Here is a 22,044-nt window from a genome sequence, read left to right on the forward strand (position 1 = left end):
ACTACTTAAGACAAAATGGAATAGAACACCAGAAAATGGTTCCATACACACCTGAACAAAATGGAGTAGCAGAAAGGAAAAACAGAACTCTAACAGAAATGATAAGATGTATGCTGACGGATTCCAAACTACCAGAGAAATATTGGGGTGAGGCAGCAATGACAGCTACATATCTACAGAACCGACTTTTTTCCAGAAAACTGACGAAAACTCTATATGAACTGTGGCAAGGTATGAAACCAAGTGTCAATCATTTAAAAGTTTTTGGATGTAAAGTTCTTATATTCATTCCAACAGAAAAACGTTCCAAACATCAAAACAGATCCATCTAAGGAATATTTGTTGGATATAGTGAAAATTGTAAAGGATATAGAGTCCTAGATCCCAAAACAGACAGAGTTACGGTGAGTAACAGTGTGACATTCATTGAAGATTTAAATGAAGACATAATGATTTCAGTTGAAACAAAAAATGAGAAAAACAATAGTGACATAACTGAAGAAATATCTGATGAGAAAGAAGTAGAAATTAATGAAGAACAAAATACTGAAAGTGAAGAATCACAACTACAAACAGACACAGAACCAAGACGTTCAATGAGAGAGAACAAAGGAAAACCACCAAAACGTCTCTCATACATGACAAGCATAAGAAAAATCTATGAGCCTACCTCTTGGGAAGACATATCTAAACTTCCTGAAGAAGAAGCTAATAAATGGATAGAAGCAACAGAAACAGAAATTAAATCCATGCATGATTCAAATACATGGACACTAACAGATTTGCCAGAAGGAAGAAAAGCCATAGGATGTAAATGGATTTTTAAAGTAAAATACCAAACAGATGGCACAGCTGAAAGATACTGAGCAAGACCCGTAGCTAAAGGGTATTCTCAAACATATGGAGAAGACTATGATGAGACATTTGCTCCAGTTGTCAAACACACTACAATAAGAACTTTACTTACAGTTGCAGCAATGAAACAGATGGAACTGAGACATCTGGATGTAAATACAGCTTTTCTGAATGGAGATTTAACAGAAGACATTTACATGGAACAACCTCCAGGATTCAAAGATGAAAGAAATCCAAGCAAAGTTTGCAAACTACAGAAAAGCATATATGGCTTAAAGCAAGCAGCTAAAGCGTGGAATGACAAAATCACGGAAGTACTTACAAATGAAAAATTTCAAAGAAGCAAAGCTGATCCATGCTTGTACACAAAAAGGCTGATTAATAGATGGATTTATGTACTCATATATGTAGATGACATTTTGATTTGTTTTAAACAAGAAAGGGATAAAGAAAACATTCTAAAAATCCTGAAGCAACATTTCGAAATCAAAGACTTGGGAAATGTAAAACAGTACCTAGGAATACAGGTAGAAAGAGAAGAAGACGGAAGTTTCCTACTGAATCAAAATCACATGATTCAAGACATAACAGAAAAATTTGGATTAAAGGATGCAAAAACAGTAAAGTCTCCAATGGAAACTAATTATGTCAAAGAGATGAACAGTGAAAAAAATATTCTACCAAATAATGAAGAATACAGAACAGCAATAGGAAAACTACTGTATCTAGCGACCGTTACAAGACCAGACATCGGAGCAGCAGTAGGAATCCTGAGTAGAAAGGTATCAAAACCAAATAAAGCTGATTGGAATGCCGTGAAGAGAGTAATGCGTTATTTGAAAGGAACTAGCAATGTTAAGCTGAAATTACCCACAAGTGATAATTGCATTTTAACAGGATATTTTGATGCAGATTGGGCTGGAGATCCAACTGACAGAAGATCTACCAGTGGACATATTTTTTTTCTCTCTGGTGGACCAATAAGTTGGACAAGTAAGAAACAGTCAATTGTGACACTGTCTTCAACAGAAGCAGAATATGTTGCCGCAGCACATGCGAGTCAAGATGTACTGTGGTTAAGACAATTGTTGACAGAATTAGGACAACCACAGTTGGAACCAACAAAACTGAAAGAGGACAATCAAGGATGTCTTGTTCTTGCTCAGATGGAAAGAGTCAATCCAAGAACCAAGCATATTGATGTGAAATATAATTTCTTGAGCGATCATCAGGAACAAGGAATCTTGAAGTTAAGAGTATTGTCCTACTGAAGAAATGACAGCAGACATCTTCACGAAGGCGTTAAATGCTGATAAACACCAGAGACTAATAAAAATGTTGGGTTTGATTGAATAAGTCCTTACTGTTGAGAAAGGGTGTTGGCATATACAACAGATTAGGACTTATTATAAGTGAAAGGAGGACTTTATACTAACCAGACAGCAGATGGCGATAGTGTGTAAAGTTATATGCTTGCTGTATGGTGGGAGGAAAGCTCTCAATTGTTGGTTGTTTTTACTTCCTGTGTTTTCTTTCCTTTTCCTGAATGTGTTATGTAAGCAGCACACGGACTGTGTGATACTGAATTGTATCTCATGTTTAACCATTATGAAGTAAATACTGTTTACTCAAGATATCTTTCTGATTGAAGCTCTCATAAGTACAGCGGTGACTGTAAGAAGATGCACTCTGCGACACCAGATGTTTTCAATCGGATTCAGGTCTGGAGAACGGGCAGGCCAGTCCATAGCTTCAATGCCTTCATCTTGCAGGAACTGCTGACACACTCCAGCCACATTAGGTCTGGCAATGTCCTGCATTAGGAGGACCCCAGGGCCAACCGCACCAGCATATGGTCTCTCAAGGGGTCTGAGGATCTCATCTCGGTACCTAATGGCAGTCAGGCTACCTCTGGCTAGCACATGGAGGGCTGTGCGGCCCTCCAAAGAAATGCCACCCCACACCATTACTGACCCACTGCCAAACCAGTCATGCTGAAGGATGTTGCAGGCAGCAGTTCGCTCTCCACGGCGTCCCCAGACTCTGTCACGTCTGTCACATGTGCTCAGTGTGAACCTGCTTTCATCTGTGAAGAGCACAGGGTGCCAGTGGCGACTTTGCCAATCCTGGTGTTCTGTGGCAAATGCCAAGCGTCCTGCACGGTGTCGGGCTGTGAGCTCAACCCCCATCTGTAGACGTCGGGCCCTCATACCACCCTCATGGAGTCGGTTTCTAACCGCTTGTGCAGACACATGCACATTTGTGGCCTGCTGGAGGTCATTTTGCAGGGCTCTGGCAGTGCTCCTCCTGTTCCTCCTTGCACAAAGGCAGAGATAGCGGTCCTGCTGCTGGGTTGTTGCCCTCCTACGGCCCCCTCCACATCTCCTGGTGTACTGGCCTGTCTCCTGGTAGTGCCTCCAGCCTCTGGACACTACGCTGACAGACACAGCAAACCTTCTAGCCACAGCTCGCATTGATGTGCCATCCTGGATGAGCTGCAATATCTGAGCAACTTCTGTGGGTTGTAGAGTCCATCTCATGCTACCACGAGTGTGAAAGCACAACCAACATTCAAAAGTGACCAAAACATCAGCCAGAAAGCATTGGTACTGGGATGTGGTCTGTTGTCCCCACCTGCAGAACCACTCCTTTATTGAGGGTGTCTTGATAATTGCCAATAATTTCCATCTATTGTCTATTCTATTTGCACAACAGCATGTGAAATTGATTGTCAATCAGTGTTGCTTCCTAAGTGGACAGTTTGATTTCACAGAAGTTTGATTCACTTAGAGTTATATTCTGTTGTTTGTGTTCCCTTTATTTTTTTGTACAATGAAGTCTGTTAAAATAGTTCTAGTTTCAATTTTCTCCTGCCCATAGACTTGCGCTAGATAAAAGTAATAAAATCATTCTCTTGATTGTTTACAGGCTGCATTGCATCAATCATTTGGCTCAGTGTCTCTGTCGACATTGATGGCACAAGTCGCTGAGAATAGTGTTTGGCTGCAGCAATAATTACCTATTGTCTCCTACGTCATCCACACAGTCTGTTCAAATCTTGCACCTGCACAGTAAGAAACAGGAGCTGCACAAGTGCAAGAGACCCTGAGAGTGACATCAGCGATATCAATAAAGGCAGGAGGATGGCGATTGCATGGACAGAGGAGTTGCGAACACAATCCAGAAACACAATCAGACAAGATGGTGCCGATTAGAATATGGTGCGAGACAATTATTTATTCTCTTAGGTATGCGATGGAGCTGGAATGCTATTAAAGATGACTGAAAGGTGGTGGTTAGAGCTAATTCCCTTTTAAAGGGAGTCTGGCAGCCCAATCTGATGGTATAATCTACAGTGTATGTGACGCGCCCCTGGGCCTGTGTCGCGCAGCGTTGCTCACGCGGGAGCTTACCCGGAGCCGGATCTGTTGAGGGTTGTAGTCTCGTGGCGGTGATCCGGTCCGTGCCCAGGGAGTCAGACTAAGTGGCGCTTTATCAGCGGTAGATGTTGGACGACTACGCCACCCGTTGAGTACAGCTAAGGAGCTGCTGCTGCAGGGCAGACCGCTGAGGCCGGTGGTAGGATTGTGCAGCGTGATAGTATAACCCCCAACGGGAGGGGTATGGCCTCAGGGCAGCCGACGTGGATGATGGAGGTAGCAGGAACCACTCGGAGACGGTACGGTGTAGTTCAGGGTCTTTACTGGTGACAAAGATAGACCCTCCCGGAGTACTGGCTAGTGATTGGGGCCTGGTCAGTCCTTGAGCAGATGGGATCTCCCCTGGCCAGGCGGAGTTGTAGGCCTCCCAAACTAACGATACTCTTCTGGCTACCTTGCTAGAGGCGGGTATAAGTAGCCCACGTCCCTGAGTGTACCGTGTGGTGCTCACCCGTATGGCCGGTGACTCGGGGCCTTCTAGTAGCTTTCGCTCCACGACGGCGGTGCTGGTCCCACTCGTGTGACCGTGCCTTCAGGTTTCTGGGCCAGAGGACCTGCAATCCCCTGCCGGTCGGTTTCTGCTGCTGGATAGGAGTTAGTCCCCACAGCCTCGGACTCCGGGTCCGGTGATAACTTCTTAGTCAGGGCGAGCTCTGCAGCTGCCAGCCCCTGACTCCTTGTAGCACTGCTCCCACAGAGCTCCTGTTGTTTCTTCCTATGCTGCTTCTCTTCTCTACTTCTTCTCTACTCACTAACCCTGCCTCAGCCCTAGGTTTATATAGGGGAAGTTCTTCCCCTCCCAGGACTGGGCAGGAGGTGTGGCATGCATAGGATCCCTGACCAAGAGACCTCCCACCTGCTCTCAGACGTAATATCTCTATCACTGTGGCAACCAGACCCCTGGGGTGTCACATTCCCCCCTAGTGAAATTTAGTACTCCGGGACTAAACATATTTTTAGAAAAACATAACAAGGTATAAACAATAATAATACAATAAGAAAAACACATAAAGATGGTTACGGCGTGTCCGCAACCGGGTGCAGTTTTGAAGAAAACAAAGGTGTCCATTTCACCAAAACAGGGAGACGTAACCAGGTAGGGGTCTGTCCTGCCCCGAGTCCTTATCAGTCTTTTAGTCCATCCTGGGTTACGCTCCAACTAATTGTACAAGGATTCCCGGTAAATCCACCAAGGACTCCTAAAAATAACTAGAAACACATAATTATTTACAAGCAACAAGAAAAACAGGTAACCACAAATAAAACAATTTATACATTTCAAATCCTCCAACGTGCGGGTAACTGGCCTCTAGTGGCCCTAGTGGACCTACGGAGCTGACTGTCTAGCCCTGAACTACAGGGTGTAGGAGCTGTCAAAGGTAAACTGGGCAGCTGTCTACCGGCTCTTTGGCTCACTAGGGGTACGGCAGGCTCACTATAAGCAGAGGGTTGATCCTCCTGTTCTGCTTGTGTGGAGTCTTCTGCCTCCTGGACCGGCTGTTCTTCCAGCTCTACCTGTTGCTCCGTAGGTGCTTGGGATGCTGGTTGGAGGAAGGTGAGTACGGGTACCACAACTGCGCCATTGATTTGAGTCCAAGACCGAGGGAAGTCTCCGAGCACAGTACTAACCATGTCTTCCCTTTCCTCTACGGGTCGAGGGTCTTCTTGTTCCTCTTCAGGGTTCCGTAGCTGTTCGGGACACTTCTTCAGGTGATCCCGGGATACAATGGTTGTGGTTTCCCCTCCGTCTTTACTGATGGTACAGACCTTTGGGTTGTCGTGGCTTGAGGGCAGTACGATGTACGGGTCCTTCTCCCACTGGTCGTCCAACTTGTGGAGCCGCCTTTTCCTCTTCAAGACCTGCTCTCCGGGTACCAGGGGAACAGCGGGAGCATACTGGTTGTAAGTTTTCTCTTGTCTTTCCCTAGCTTGACAGAGACTTCGCTCCACGCTCTCCTGTACTTTCCGGTACTGCTGCTGCCTCTCTGTGTCCCAGTCTGCTTCTGGTGAAGTGTCCTCGGGTGTCAGGACTCCCATCTCCAGGTCAACAGGTAGCTTACCAGGCCTTGCCCTCATCAGGTAAGCCGGGGTACAGTTGGTGGAACCTACCGGGATGTGGTTGTATAGGTCCACCAGATCGGGCAGCTTCTCAGGCCACAGACTGCGTTCTTCCAGGGGCAACGTTTTCAGAAGATCCATTACCACCTGGTTCATTTTCTCACAAAGTCCATTAGTTTGCGGATGATAGGGTGTCGTCCTTATCTTCCGGCAGCCATACAGATTGCAGAATTCCTGGAAGACCTCCGCTTCAAAGGCAGGTCCCTGGTCCATCAGCACTTGGTCCGGGTACCCGTGTGGACGACAGAAGTGCTGCTGGAAGGCTCTAGCTGCTGTTCGAGCTGTTAAGTCCTTGACGGGGACGACAACCAAGAACCGGGAGTAGTGATCCACGATGGTTAGTGCGTAAACGTAGCCACTTCTGCTTGGGGTCAGTTTTACATGATCCAAGGCTACCAGTTCCAACGGCTGCCGGGTGACGATGGACTGCAGGGGAGTCTTCTGGCTGGCACGGTCCTTCCTTCTTAGGTTGCACGGGCCACAGTCTCTGCACCACCTCTCGATGGTTCCCCTCATGCCTACCCAGTGGAACCGCCGCCCAGCAGGAACTCCAGCTTCTTCCGTCCGAAGTGTCCAGCCCCGTCGTGGTATGCCTCCATCACCATGGCTGCGTCTCTCCGTGGCACCACTACTTGCCAGATTAGTTCATGCGTCCGGGAGTTAACCATTCTGCGGCACAACTTCCCCTTGTAAAGGAACAGTCGACTCTTCTCAGCCCACAGTTGCTTGGCTTCCTCCGGAGCGTCTGGGTCAAGGCGAGCCTCTGGCCGAGTCAGCATCTCCTTCACCAGTCGGACGGCAGGGTCACTGTCTTGCGTTTCCTCCCAGTTGTAGTGAGGCAAGGGGTTAAACGTAGCGGCTTGCTTACTCCTTACCCGATGGGAATACTGGATAGTCCCATGACGGTGGAACGCGGGGAGTTCAACTTCTTCCAGTCCCTCTGGATCTTCTCCTACGTCCGGTAGGTTTGGCATCCTGGACAGGGTGTCCGCGTTGGTATTGGAGCGTCCTGCCCGGTATTTGATTGTGAACTCGTAGTTGGACAGACGGGCCATCCATCTCTGCTCTAGGGCACCGAGTCTTGCCGTGTCCAGGTGTGTCAACGGGTTGTTATCCGTGTACACGGTGAACCGGGAAGAAGCGAGGTAGTGCTTAAAGCGTTCGGTGACTGCCCACACCACTGACAGGAACTCTAGCTTAAATGAGCTGTAATTCTCAGGGTTTCTCTCGATGGGTCGCAGTTTTCGGCTGGCGTAAGCGATTACTCGTTCTTTCCCCTGCTGGATCTGGGACAGCACGGCTCCTAGCCCGATGTTACTTGCGTCGGTGTAGAGGATAAAGGGCTGGCTGTAATCAGGGTACGCCAGGATTTCATCCCCCGTGAGGGCCATCTTCAGCTGGCGGAAGGACTCTTCTTCTAACTTCTCCCATCTGAAGGGTGGCTTCTGGTTCTTGGCCTTCCGGGACTGGCCTATCAGGAGGTCCTGCATAGGAGCTGCCTTTTTGGTGAAACCGGGGATGAATCTGCGGTAATAGCCTACCAACCCGAGGAACTGCCGCACTTCCTTTACACTGGAGGGACTTGGCCATTCCTTAATTGCGGTGATCTTATCAGGGTCGGGAGCCACTCCATCAGCGCTCACCACGTGTCCCAGGTACTGCACCTTTGGTTTCAGGAGGTGACACTTGGAGGGTTTCACCTTTAGGCCGTAGCTTGCCAGAGCTTCGAACACTTCCGCCAGGTGTTTCAGGTGGTCCTCATACGTCTTGGAATATACGATGACATCGTCCATGTACAACAAGACCGTCTCGAAGTTTCTGTGGCCCAGACAGCACTCCATTAATCGTTGGAAGGTTCCTGGTGCGTTGCAGAGTCCGAACGGCATGCAGGTAAACTCGCTAAGTCCCATCGGGGTGGTGAATGCGGTCTTCTCCCGGTCCGCCTCTGCTACAGGAACCTGCCAGTACCCACTAGTGAGATCCAAGGTAGAGAAGAAGTTAGCAGATCTTAAAGCAGCCAAAGACTCCTCTATCCTTGGTAAGGGGTACGCATCCTTGTGTGTGATACGGTTGATTTTCCGGTAATCTACACACATCCTCATGGTGTTGTCTTTCTTTTTGACTAAGACTAGTGGAGCTGCCCAGGGGCTACAGCTATCCCTGATCACCCCAGCCTCCTTCATGTCTCTAAGCATCCCCTTGGCGTGTTGGTAGTGTGCAGGGGGTACGGGTCGATACCTCTCTTTTATGGGAGGATGGTCTCCCGTGGGGATGTGGTGTTCTACCCCCTTGACTCGCCCGAAGTCTAACGGGTGTTTACTAAACACTCTCTCGTACTCTTGAACCACCCGATAGACTCCCTGTTTCTGGTGTGAGGGAGTGGAGTCAGTACCCAAATGTAGTTGCTGACACCAGTCCTCCATTGTTTTCTTAGAGCCGTTACCTTCCTCCGGGGAAGATGGAGGCAAGGGTTCTACGGACTGTATGGAATCTTGATTGATGGTATACAATTTGGCTAGCGTGGCATACCGGGGCAGGTACACTTCCCTCTTCCCGATATTTATTATGCGAACGGGCACCCTCCCATGGCATACATTGACCACCCCCCGTGCTGTCAAAATGGTGGGCCTACTGTCTGAGTAAACTGGTTCTACCATTGCCTGGTAATCTCTACCTCTCAGACCAATAGCTGCCCGGCACCAAATCATCATTTCACTTTTCGGGGGCATGGCAATAGGGAAAGGGTCACACATTCGCACGCTACCAATCTCACCACCGGAGAGTTCTAGCTGTTGCCGTCGCATCAGTGCCCGGATCTCTTTCTGGAGCACTCGCTGCTGGCCGGAGCTGGCGTTCTTGGCAACCTGCTGTAAAAGGAAAATCACCTCTGCAAGACAATTTTCAATTACATTAGTTCCTAGAGTTATCTTTGGGTGACTCTCGTGTTTGTCAATGTCTACAATGATCAGTCCCTGTGCTGCCAATTCGACTCTACCGATTTTAATGGTCACCTCTTTAAATCCAATCTGTGGCACGGGCTGACCATTGCTGGCGATGATACTCAAGTCGTCGTCAGGGTAGCGGGTGATATCCGAGTCATTCCAGTACTGCTTGAAGAGCACGTACGGGATGGTGGTGACCTGTGACCCGGTGTCCAGTAGGGCACTCATAGGAATGCCATCCAGTACCACGGGTAAGACTGGACGTCCTCCCACATATTTGTCGCGCCAGTTCGATGGGCCTGGTGATCTTTTTCCTGGGGGTTGGCCCTCTACCCCAGGTTGTGCCAGTTTAAAGGACAGTACCTTGCCATATGTCCGGGTTGATTGCAGCGGCGGCAGATGGGTCGTCCGTCCTCGTTGTATCGGTCGCTGGGTCTTCCTCTGGCCGGTGGGGTCCTCCTTGGTCGACGCCACGGGCTGTCCTCCGGTCCGGATGCCAGCTGGATCTTCCCTGGAGTGGAAACCTGTAAAGACTGCACAGTTCGGGTTAGCGCAGCAACGCTTTTAGCTAGCTCTTGGACCTGATGGTGCAGGTCTGGAGCTGGGTCATTGTTCAAAGCCTGCGCATCAGCTCCCACAGGCCCTGCCGACAAGGGCGCCGCCTCCTGGTGGTAAGTGGTAGTGGGGCGTCTGTGGGTCACAACGCCACCTGGTGCCGGTTCTCGAAGCACCCGGATGGCTCTGTCCTTGAACTGTGCAAATCCCAGATGAGGGTCCTGTAAGGCCATTGCCCGCAACTGGGTTCGGTGGGCATTGCAATATAAACCCTCTATAAATTGTTCAGTCAACAGCCTGTCCTCGTCTCCCACGCCGTCAGGGTCGGTCTGCTTAATGGCTCTCAGGGCCTCTTGTAGGTTCAGGGCATAGTCCCTTATACTCTCATGTGCCCGCTGTTTGCACCCGTAGAATCTAAGCTTGATCTCAGCTGAGGTGCGGGTATCAAAGGTGTCCCTCAGCCGGGTTAGTATCCCTGCGACAGTCCTCCCCCCAGGTGGCCAGGACTTTACCTCCCTTTGGGCTGCCCCGGTTAATTGGGCCACCAGGATGCTCACTTTTTGCTCCTCTGTGAGGGGGTACACCTGGAAGAGGCTATCCAGCTTTTCTCTAAAGTCATGCAGGGTATGTGACTCCCCTGAGTACTGGGGTAGCCAGGCTGCCCCCGGGATATAGGGCATGGTGAAAGGCATGACCGCAACAGCGGTGGTGCTGGCGGGGGTTGAAGCGGTGAAGCTCTCCTCCGTATCCGACATCCTTCTCCCCCCTAGTGGACCGTGGCCTACCTTGCGATGATCCTCTTCCGTAGGCCGCGGCTCCGCAGTGGATCGTCAGGGTTGAGGACCTTCCGTCGCGCTCCTGTGATGTCGGCGTCTGCTGGGCTCCTTCCAGGACATTACGCAACGTCCGGACGTGAGGCGGGGCTTCAGTTCTCGCGCGCTTTCGGAGTCCACGCCCCTCTTCTTCCCGCGCGGCGTCCTCAAGATGGCGTCCAATGGCGGGAAAACTCCACGTGTGGCGGGAAGAAGGCAGAAGATGGCGCCGGATGGCGGGAAAACTCCACCGATGGCGGGAAGGAAGCGGAAGACGGCGCCGGATGGCGGGAATCTTCACCACAGGTAAGTTTGAACAGTCTTTTTCAGGCACGCAGTACCCGGTGGTTGCGGGCACGAGATCCTGCCGACTACGCCAAAAGTTGACGCGCCCCTGGGCCTGTGTCGCGCAGCGTTGCGCACGCGGGAGCTTACCCGGAGCCGGATCTGTTGAGGGTTGTAGTCTCGTGGCGGTGATCCGGTCCGTGCCCAGGGAGTCAGACTAAGTGGCGCTTTATCAGCGGTAGATGTTGGACGACTACACCACCCGTTGAGTACAGCTAAGGAGCTGCTGCTGCAGGGCAGACCGCTGAGGCCGGTGGTAGGATTGTGCAGCGTGATAGTATAACCCCCAACGGGAGGGGTATGGCCTCAGGGCAGCCGACGTGGATGATGGAGGTAGCAGGAACCACTCGGAGACGGTACGGTGTAGTTCAGGGTCTTTACTGGTGACAAAGATAGACCCTCCCGGAGTACTGGCTAGTGATTGGGGCCTGGTCAGTCCTTGAGCAGATGGGATCTCCCCTGGCCAGGCGGAGTTGTAGGCCTCCCAAACTAACGATACTCTTCTGGCTACCTTGCTAGAGGCGGGTATAAGTAGCCCACGTCCCTGAGTGTACCGTGTGGTGCTCACCCGTATGGCCGGTGACTCGGGGCCTTCTAGTAGCTTTCGCTCCACGACGGCGGTGCTGGTCCCACGCGTGTGACCGTGCCTTCGGGTTTCTGGGCCAGAGGACCTGCAATCCCCTGCCGGTCGGTTTCTGCTGCTGGATAGGAGTTAGTCCCCACAGCCTCGGACTCCGGGTCCGGTGATAACTTCTTAGTCAGGGCGAGCTCTGCAGCTGCCAGCCCCTGACTCCTTGTAGCACTGCTCCCACAGAGCTCCTGTTGTTTCTTCCTATGCTGCTTCTCTTCTCTACTTCTTCTCTACTCACTAACCCTGCCTCAGCCCTAGGTTTATATAGGGGAAGTTCTTCCCCTCCCATGACTGGACAGGAGGTGTGGCATGCATAGGATCCCTGACCAAGAGACCTCCCACCTGCTCTCAGACGTAATATCTCTATCACTGTGGCAACCAGACCCCTGGGGTGTCACATATGCACATAGCCTTAGTGGATATAGCCCTTATAAAAATCACATCTTCAAGCCAAATCCATATGATGGTGAGCAGATTGCAAACTATGTCCTACAAGGAACGATTAAAGGATTTGGGAATGTTTAGCTTGTAAACAAGAGGGCTAAGAGGAGACTTAATAGCTGTCTACAAATATCTGAAGGGATGTCACAGTGTACAGGGATCATCCTTATTTTAATTTGCTCATGGAAACACGGGAAGCAATGGAATAAAACTGAAAAGGAGAAGACACAGATTAGATATTGGAAAAAACTTTTTGGCAGTGAGGGTGATCAATCAGTGGAACAGGCTGCCACAAGAGGTGGTGAGTTCTCCTTCAATGGAAGTCTTCAAACAGAGGCTGGACAGACATCTATCTGAGATGATTTAGTGAATCTTGCATTGAGCAGGGGGTTGGACTAAATGACCCTGGAGGTCCCTTCCAACTAACATTCTATGATTCTTAGCACTGCACAACTGAACATCTACTTATCTTGGCAGATCCTCCTATGCTCCATCAGGCTGGATGAGGGAAGCTTTGATGGACAGCTAGGTTCAGATCTCTCCAGAGAAGTCTAGGCTCTGGTTGTGCAATGCAAGAACATTCCCTAACTTGTGTAGAAACCACTGTTGCATTGTCTTGCTTGTATGTGTAGGGCTGTTGCCCTGGTGGAAAGTTTAATCATCGTTGTAGGTTGAGGTCATTGCTCTTGACCAGGGTTTTAACAAGAATTTGTCTACACAGCATTTGTCTGTTCTATAGGTCTGAACCAAAAGTACAAGTGTATTTGTGGCGCCCCTGCGGGTTCATTTGCCACAGATGTGCTTCATCTCACCCAGAGGTGTGGTACCCCACTCTCAAGTAAGGAGGGAGCACTACACGGGACCCACACACCTGCATCCAACACTACACCATTCCAGACCAGCAGGAGGGGTAAGATGCATGAATCCACTGCTGAGCCCAGTCCCTGGTTGTAAGGGGGGGAACCAAGAGAGGGGGAACCATGTAGTGGGTGTGGGTGGAGGAATTAGATCAGGGGAGCACCGTCAAGAAAAGTATAAGGAGGAGGGGAACCATCTAGAAGGGTCAAGTCCTGCTCAGGGGAGCAGTGTAGGAGGTCCAGGCTCCTGGGTCCAGTGCTTGGAGCAGGAGTTGAGAGGAGAGAGGAGAGCAGGCCTAGCCTAAGAGGCCCAGGAGAGAGAGTGAGAGAGGAAGGGAGCAGAGGGAAGGCTCCAGAGACAGAGGGGATCCCAGGGGCACGGGGAGTGCAGGAAGCCACCCGTGTGCCTGAATCTACACGGACGTGGAGGGATCAGGCCGCAGAGGGGACTGGCCCCTAAACTAGTGGAGAACAACCAGGCTCAGCTAGATAACCAGAGGCTGCTGTACTTGCAAGGTGCAGCGGCCAACCACCACAATTACATCGCCGATAGGTTGCCGCATAGGGTCCAGGGGATTACAAGTCGCCCGACAATACCCCAGGCTACAGGCTTTGGACACTGATTGTGAGGCGCAGGGCAGGAGGGAGAGAGCCAGCGCAGGGAAGACGACCGAGAAAGGAGCATAGAACGGGGTCCCGTTTAAGTGCTCCTGAAATACTTGAGAGCTGCTGAACCCCTTCCTTGGTGAACACAGGACGACGTGGGCGGTTATAATCCAGAAAGTGTAACCTGAGGAACTTAACAACTGTGAGTAAAACCTGAAGACTGCACCCCACTGTGTCCTTTGCTGCGCCATCACCAGCCCTGCACTACACAGCACCAACATCTACCTCATAGCATCACTATCTCCTGCCCTGGAGCTTAGCTCTACCTGTGGAGAGCTGAACTAACTCTGCTGCATCACCATTAGCTCCAGTGGATCTGTGCCGCAGCGGCAGCCCCATTTAGCCGCATACCACAGGTGGCGTCACGAACATTATCTCTAAAAACTTTATTCCCTTTTACTTTCCCATTTAATTGACCGCACTAGGTCACGGACCAGGTCACTTCCACCGTGACATCCCCAGCACCGACCGGCCTGGCTACCGAGTACCCCACTGCCCAGGGGGCGCGTCATACTAGTATACCCGAACTTGCCTCTTTTGCACCTTTACTAGATCTGTATCTCTGTAAGGTATAGCGTCCCTCGGAGATGCATTATGTTAACCCCTTCCCAACATATGCCATATATACACGGTATATATGCAGGAGCTGTGTTCCCTCAAAGCGCCATATATATAGTGACAGTGACATTTCAGGGCATCGCAGAAGGAGTGAACTCCCTCTGTGATTCCATCAGCACAACATGATACGATCGAATTGTGCTCATGGTTTCCATGGTGACCCCCGCTCCCAAGATGGTGTTACGGGTCCGGGTGGTGGAACCTCTGTGCCGAGGTGCAAGGAGGGACCCAGAGGGGCGTGACTAAGCATCAACCCGAACCGACCCTGGTCGGACGGCGGCTAATGACTCGGTGACCAGGGAGGATCCGGGCAGAGGGACCAGGTGCTACTCTGGGGACGACCTTATAACAGAGCAGGTGGCTCCCACGGGTTAGATAGCTGGGACTGACCGGTATAACGGATGGACACGGCAAGCAGGCAGAAGTCTCTGGTTAGCTGACAGGTGGTCACGGTACGTGACAGCAGAGCGAGTAGTAGTCTCTAGGTTTACCAGGCAGGTGGTCACAGCAAGTGACGGCAGAGTCTCCAGGCAGGCTGGCAGGAAACAGGTGGGTGCTCCCAGGTGAGCGGGCAGACAGACAAGGCAGGTAACAAGCAGGTAACAGGTGGCGCTCCCAGGTGAGCCTGCTGACGGACACAGCAGGTAACAGGCGGGCACTCCCAGGTGAGCGAACTGACAGCCAAGGCAGGTAACAGGCAGGTAACAGGTGAGCGCTCCAGGTGAGCAGGCTGGCAGGCTCGGCAGGTAACGGGCAGATAACAGGCTGGCAGGCAGGACGAGGAGTCAGGCTAGCAGTGGGACCTGAGGGCTGAAGCAGAGATAAGAAGCTGTGCAATAACTTTGCTCGGGCACCTCCATTTTGGAGGAGGTGCGTTATATATGGGAGGTCCTCCGGCAATTGGCCGGGGACTCCTTAGGACGGCGCGCGCGGTCCCTTTAAGAGAGGGGGAGCGCGCGCGCGCCCTAAGCACAGAGTCGGGGAAGGAGCGCGCGCCGGCAGCAGCGGGGAGAGAAGCGCTGGAGGATGCCGCGCCAGGAGCGGGAAGGTGAGAGGGACGGTGTCTCTGACTAGCAAGGGGCAGAGACGCCGATGCTACAGGGTCCTTCAGGGTCCTACCTGTTTAGAGAGCAGGAGCTGAGATGCCTCCTTCCTGCCTGTCAGATGGTGATCTGATGCTCAGCTCACATATATGCTCACATATATTCTTTCCTGATCGCTTATACCATGGTTTCCATGTAAATCTCTGAAATACATGATTCAGATGGAAACCCCGGCGGAAGATTCCCTATAATGGAGCAGATTAAGGCACTTTGGCATCCATGAAAGTGCCGTTTGCCACAGTTTTGTGAACTTCTGAAAAGAAGAACTATGCTGAACAGAGGCCAGATGGAGTTCAGAGTAACTCTTCTGCCTCATTATAGTGAATGGATCCCTCAGGGGTTTCATCTGAATCCTGTCACTCTGAGATATAGATGGAAACCCCAATATAAGTGCTCAATGTAGAACGCAAGATAAATGTGATCCCAAATGTTCTGTAAAATGTTCCCAATAAAAGCTTCAATCCATTCACAAAAAAAGCAAGTCCCCACTCAGGTCCATCATCTGTTAATGGAAATATAGGGGGCTTCCACTTTACTGGTAGCACAAAGACTCTGGAAAAATTAAATGTTTCCTCACACTCCAAAAGAAATCCAGTGAATTCTGAGCTCCGAAATCCAAATGTCCCCCTCCCTTCTGAGCTCCACAGTGTGCCTAAACCGTAATTAGAGTCCATATGTTTGGCATTTCTGTAGCGCTGAGAGCCCGCCTAATTTACGGACGAATATCTCCAGAAGCACGAGCTGGACATAACGTAGTGGTCACTGCAACGTATTGGTCACTACAACAGCAGTTTGCAATTTTCACTCAGCAACAAATGCTTCTGTTTGTTTCTGGAAAACACCTATGGAGTCAAAATCATCACTACACCTGTAGATAAATTCACAAAGGGGTATAATTTCCAAAATGGGGTCACTTGAGGGGGATTTTGCTCTTCTAGCACTTAGGGGTTCTGTATATGGCATTCGCAAGCTACTCTAGCAAAATCTGCGCTCCAGTAGGCAAAAAGTGCTCCGTCCCTCCCGAATCCTGCTGTATGGCTAAGCAATACAACACAGCCACATATGGAGTATTTCTACATTCAGCAGAAATTGTGGGACAAATTTTGGTGCCATTTTTACCAATTTCCCAGTGTGAAAATGTAAAATCTGGTGCTTAAAAAAATTTTGGTGATAAAAATTTAATTATTTTTTCTTCACTGCCCAATGCTATAAATTGCTGCGACACACCTGTGGTGTCAATATGACCCCTAGATGAATTCATTGAGAGGTGTAGTTTGTAAAAGGGGGTCACTTATGGGGGTTTCTGCTGATCTAGCATCTCAGGGGCTCTACCAATGTGACATGGCACCCTCAAACCAGTCCAGCAAAATCTGAACTCCAAAATGGCGCTTTTTCCCTTCTGATCTTTGCGCTATGCCTCAAAAGTAGTTTTCGACCACATATGGGGTGAAATTGCACAACCAATTTTGGGGTCCATTTTCTCCGGTTACCCTTGTGAAAATGCAAAATTTGGGGTAAAAAATATTCTTGCGTGAAAAATGTGATTTTATTTTCACGGCTCAATGTTATAAACTTCTGTGAAGCAACTGAGGTTTCAAGGTGCTCACCTCACATCTAGATGAGTTCCCTGAGTGGTCTAGTTTCCAAAATGGTGTCACTTGAGGGGGTTTCCACTGTTTAGGCACATCAGGGGCTCTCCAAACGTGACATGGCGTCTGTTAATTATTCCAGCAAATTTTGCATTCAAAAAGTCAAACGGCGCTTCTTATCTTCCAAGCCCTGATGTGCGCCCAACAGTAGTTTTCCTACTACTTTTTAACATATTTATTAATGACCTTGTAGGGGGCATACAGAGTAATATTTCAATATTTGCAGATGACACTAAACTCTGCAGGGTAATCAATACAGAGGAGGACAATTTTATATTACAGGCGGATCTATGTAAACTAGAAGCTTGGGCTGATAAATGGCAAATGAGCTTTAATGGGGATAAATGTAAGGTAATGCACTTGGGCAGAGGAAATAAAATGTATAATTAGATGCTTAATTGTAAAACACTGGGCAAAACTGTAACTGAAAAAGACCTGGGTGTATTGGTGGACGACAAGCTCACGTTTAGTGGCCAGTGTCAGGCTGCTGCTGCAAAGGTAAATAAAATAATGGGATGCATTAAAAGAGGCATATATGCTCATGAGGAGAACATAATTTTATCTCTATACAAGTCATTAGTGCGACCACACTTAGAATACGGTGTACAGTTCTGGTCTCCGGTGTATAAGAAAGACATAGCTGAACTAGAGCGGGTGCAGAGAAGAGTGACCAAGGTTATTAGAGGACTGGGGGGCCTGCAATACCAAGACAGGTTATTACACTTGGGGTTATTTACTGAGGAGAAAAGAAGGCTTAGGGGTGATCTTATTACTATGTACAAGTATATGAGGGGACAGTACAAAGACCTTTCTACTGATCTTTTTACTCTGAGGCCTGAGACGGGGACAAGGGGGCATCTTCTACGTCTGGAGGAAAGAAAGTTTAATCATAATCACAGATGGGGATTCTTTAAGAGCAGCGAGACTATGGAACTCTCTGCCGCATGATGTTGTAATGAGTGATTCACTGTTAAAATTTAAGAAGGGCATGGATGCCTTTCTTGAAAAGTATAATATTGCAGGTTATAAATACTAGATTCCTTGATAGGGCGTTGATCCAGGGAACTAGTCTGATTGTTGTATGGAGTCGGGAAGGAATTTTTTTCCCCAATGTGGAGCTTAGTGTTTGCCACATGGTTTTTTTTTTGCCTTCCTCTGGATCAACAAGTTAGGCTATGGGTTGAACTAGATGGACTTAGTCTTCCTTCAACCTTAAAAACTATGTTACTATGTTACACATATTTGGTATCGGCGTACTCAGGAGAAATTGCACAATAAATTGCATGGTGCAATTTCTCCTGTTACCCTTATGAAAATGCAAAATTTGAGGATAAAAACCATTTGTGTGGGAAAAAAGTGTTGTTTTTTTTTATTTTCATGGCTCAACATTTTAAACTTCTGTGAAACATCTGGCGGTTCAAGTGCCCACTACACATCTATACAAGTTTCCTGAGGGGTCTAGTTTCCTGACTGGTGTCACTTGTGAGATGTTTCCACTATTTAGGCACATCAGCGACTCTCCAAACGCGACATGGCATCCGCAAATTATGCCAGCAAATTTTACTTTCAAAAAGTCAAATGGCGCTCATTCCCTTCCGAGACCTGCCTTGCACAAAAACAGTGGTTTTCCCCCCACATACTTAGTGGTTATTTCTCTTCTAGGGTCTCAGCTATTGCCAAAATGGCATTGAGAATCCGACACCGGCATCATAGTTAGGTTGAAAAAAGACTTAGGGGTTTTCCCAGGAACAAAGTACATTTTAATTAATAGATCTTGGAATATAATAAGTTCCACAATTGGATGTGTTAAAAAAATGTTCCTGTGCTGAGATAATCTTATAAATGTGCCCCTGCTGTGTACTGTGTACTGTGTAATGGCTGTGTCTTATCGTGCAGGGACATGGTATGATCATACCACAGCTCCTGAGCAGGGGAGGAAGCAAAAGTGGCAGTGGCCGGACTGTACATGGGGTCTTCTCCTCCCTGTCTGTGACTCCTTGACCACTCCACCTGCCTCGTCTGTGTGAAGCAGTGATCTGTTATTCAAAGACCAGACAAGGAGGAGAACACTCAGTATATAGTCCGGCCACTGTGTACCAAAATCTAATTAGCAGGAAACGTCAAATGGAGATTAACCCTTTCACAACATGCGCCGTATATGTACGGTGCATGGCGTGTCTCCCACTTTGGCTCTGGCTCTGGCGATGAGCCCGCTCCTTTCCGGGAACATGATAGCTGATATAATCAGCTGTCATGTGCCCCTAACAGCCACAGGTCAAACTCTGACAGCGGCATTTAACATGCCCGCACACATCACTAATCCCACCCATCGGTGCCTGTGTCACATGACTGTGAGTCGCCGATGGGTTGGCATGAAAACCCAGGGCCTGTAGGAGACGCCTGAGGTTGTCATTGTCGGAATGCTATGAGCGCTGCCCAGCGGTTGGCGCTCACAGCAAGTGAGCATTTCTGCTACACACAGGCAATCAGATGATCGCAGTCTCCCATGGAGACTATTGAAGCAAGTGAAAAGTAAAAACATTTTTTTAAAAAATATTTAAAAAAATATAGTAACATAGTAACATAGTAACATAGTTTTTAAAGTTGAAGGAAGACTAAGTCCATCTAGTTCAACCCATAGCCTAACATGTTAAAAACATGTTATAAAAGTTTAAATCACGCCCCTTTTGCCACATTCAAAATAAAACTATAAAAAAACCAAATATACACATATTTGGTATCGCCGTGTTCACAATCGCCCGGTTTATTAATACACTGCTCAAAAAAATAAAGGGAACACTCAAATAACACATCCTAGATCTGAATGAATGAAATATTCTCATTGAATACTTTGTTCTGTACAAAGTTGAATGTGCTGACAACAAAATCACACAAAAATCATCAATGGAAATCAAATTTATTAACCAATGGAGGCCTGGATTTGGAGTCACCCCCAAAACTAAAGTGGAAAAACACACTACAGGCTGATCCAACTTGGATGTAATGTCCTTAAAACAAATAAAAATGAGGCTCAGTATTGTGTGTGGCCTACACATGCCTGTATGACCTCCCTACAACGCCTGGGCATGCTCCTGATGAGGTTGCTGATGGTCTCCTGTGGAATCTCCTCCCAGACCTGAACTAAAGCATCAGCCAACTCCTGGACAGTCTGTGGTGCAACGTGAAGTTGGTGGATGAAGCGAGACATGATGTCCCAGATGTGCTCAATCGGATTCAGGTCTGGGGAAAGGGCGGGCCAGTCCATAGCTTCAATGCCTTCATCTTGCCGGAACTGCTGACACACTCCAGCCACATGAGGTCTGGCAATGTCCTGCATTAGGAGGAACCCAGGGCCAACCGCACCAGCATATGGTCTCACAAGGGGTCTGAGGATCTCATCTCTGTACCTAATGGCAGTCAGGCTACCTCTGGCGAGCACATGGAGGGCTGTGCGGCCCTCCAAAGAAATGCCACCCCACACCATTAGTGACCTACTGCCAAACCAGTCATGCTGAAGGATGTTGCAGGCAGCAGATCGCTCTCCACGGCGTCTCCAGACTCTTCACGTCTGTCACATGTACTCAGTGTGAACCTGCTTTCATCTGTGAAGAGCACAGGGTGCCAGTGGCGACTTTGCTAATCCTGGTGTTCTGTGGCAAATGCCAAGCGTCCTGCACGGTGTTGGGCTGTGAGTACAACCCCCATCTGTGGACGTCAAGCGCTCATACCACCCTCATGGAGTCGGTTTCTAACCGTTTGTGCAGACATTTTGCAGGGCTCTGGCAGTGCTCCTCCTGTTCCTCCTTGCACAAAGGTGGAGGTGGCGGTCCTGCTGCTCCATGTCTCCTAGTGTACTGGCCTGTCTCCTGGTAGCGCAATCAGTGTTGCTTCCTAAGTGGACAGTTAGATTTCACAGAAGTTTGATTCACTTGGAGTTTTATTCTGTTGTTTAAGTGTTCCCTTTATTTTTTTGAGCAGTGTATATAAAATCAAAACTCCAGAATTATGTTTTTTTGGTCGCCGAAACATTGCAATGAAATGCAATAATGGGGGATCAAAACATCGCATCTTCCCCAAAATAGTATCAATAAAAACGTCAGCTCGGCACGCAAAAAATAAGCCCTGATCCGGCCCCAAATCCTATAAAATGGAGACACTACGGGTCTCGGAAAATGGCGACCTTTTTTTTTTTCAGTATTTGGTCAGTATTTTACATCAGTACTAGTGATAATCTAACCCTTTCACCGAGCACGCTTGGGTGCTGCCTGAGTATTTTCGGCGTGCTCAACACACCACGGCTGCATGTGTCACGGCTGCATGTGTCGCAGCTGTCTAAGAGCTGTGACACATGCAGCCGCGGCAGCTCGAACATAGCTGTTGAGCACGCCGAAACTACTTGGACAGCACCCGAGCGTGCTCGGTGAAAGGGTTCACCGAGCACGCACGATCATCACTAATCAGTACTTAATAACCAAAAGCAAGAGTGGGTGAAAAATACAGAAGTGGTGACGTGTTTCTATTATACTTTTCCTCTGATTATTTGACTCACCAAATACTGAACGTGTGAACGTGGTCAAATAAAAACTCACCAAATACTGAACGTGTGAACGTGGTCTTACTTTAAGGTTATTCACATTGAAGTAATGGTTTAGGAATTACATCTTTTTAATATGTAGTTGCCACTTTTTAAAGGGACCCAAAGTAATTGGACAATTATCTCAAAAGCTCTTTAAAGGGCTGCATGGGCTATTCCCTAATTAATTTATCATCAATCAAGCAGTTAAAAGGTCTGGAGCTGATTCCAGGAGGAGCTCTCTGTGGAAGAGAAACAGACATCATTAGGCTGAAAAAAAGAAATCCATCAGAGAGAGAGAGAAATGTTAGATTGGCCAAATGAACAATTTGGTACATTCGGCAAAAAAGAGTGCACTGGTGAGCTCGGGAACTCAAAAAGGCCTAAACAATCCACAGATAACAGTGGTGGAGGATCGCCGAATCCTTTCCATGGTGAA

Source organism: Phyllobates terribilis, unplaced genomic scaffold (genome assembly GCF_046119375.1).
Source record: "Phyllobates terribilis strain yellow unplaced genomic scaffold, ASM4611937v1 Scaffold_2__4_contigs__length_985480577, whole genome shotgun sequence".
Lineage (NCBI taxonomy): Eukaryota > Metazoa > Chordata > Amphibia > Anura > Dendrobatidae > Phyllobates > Phyllobates terribilis.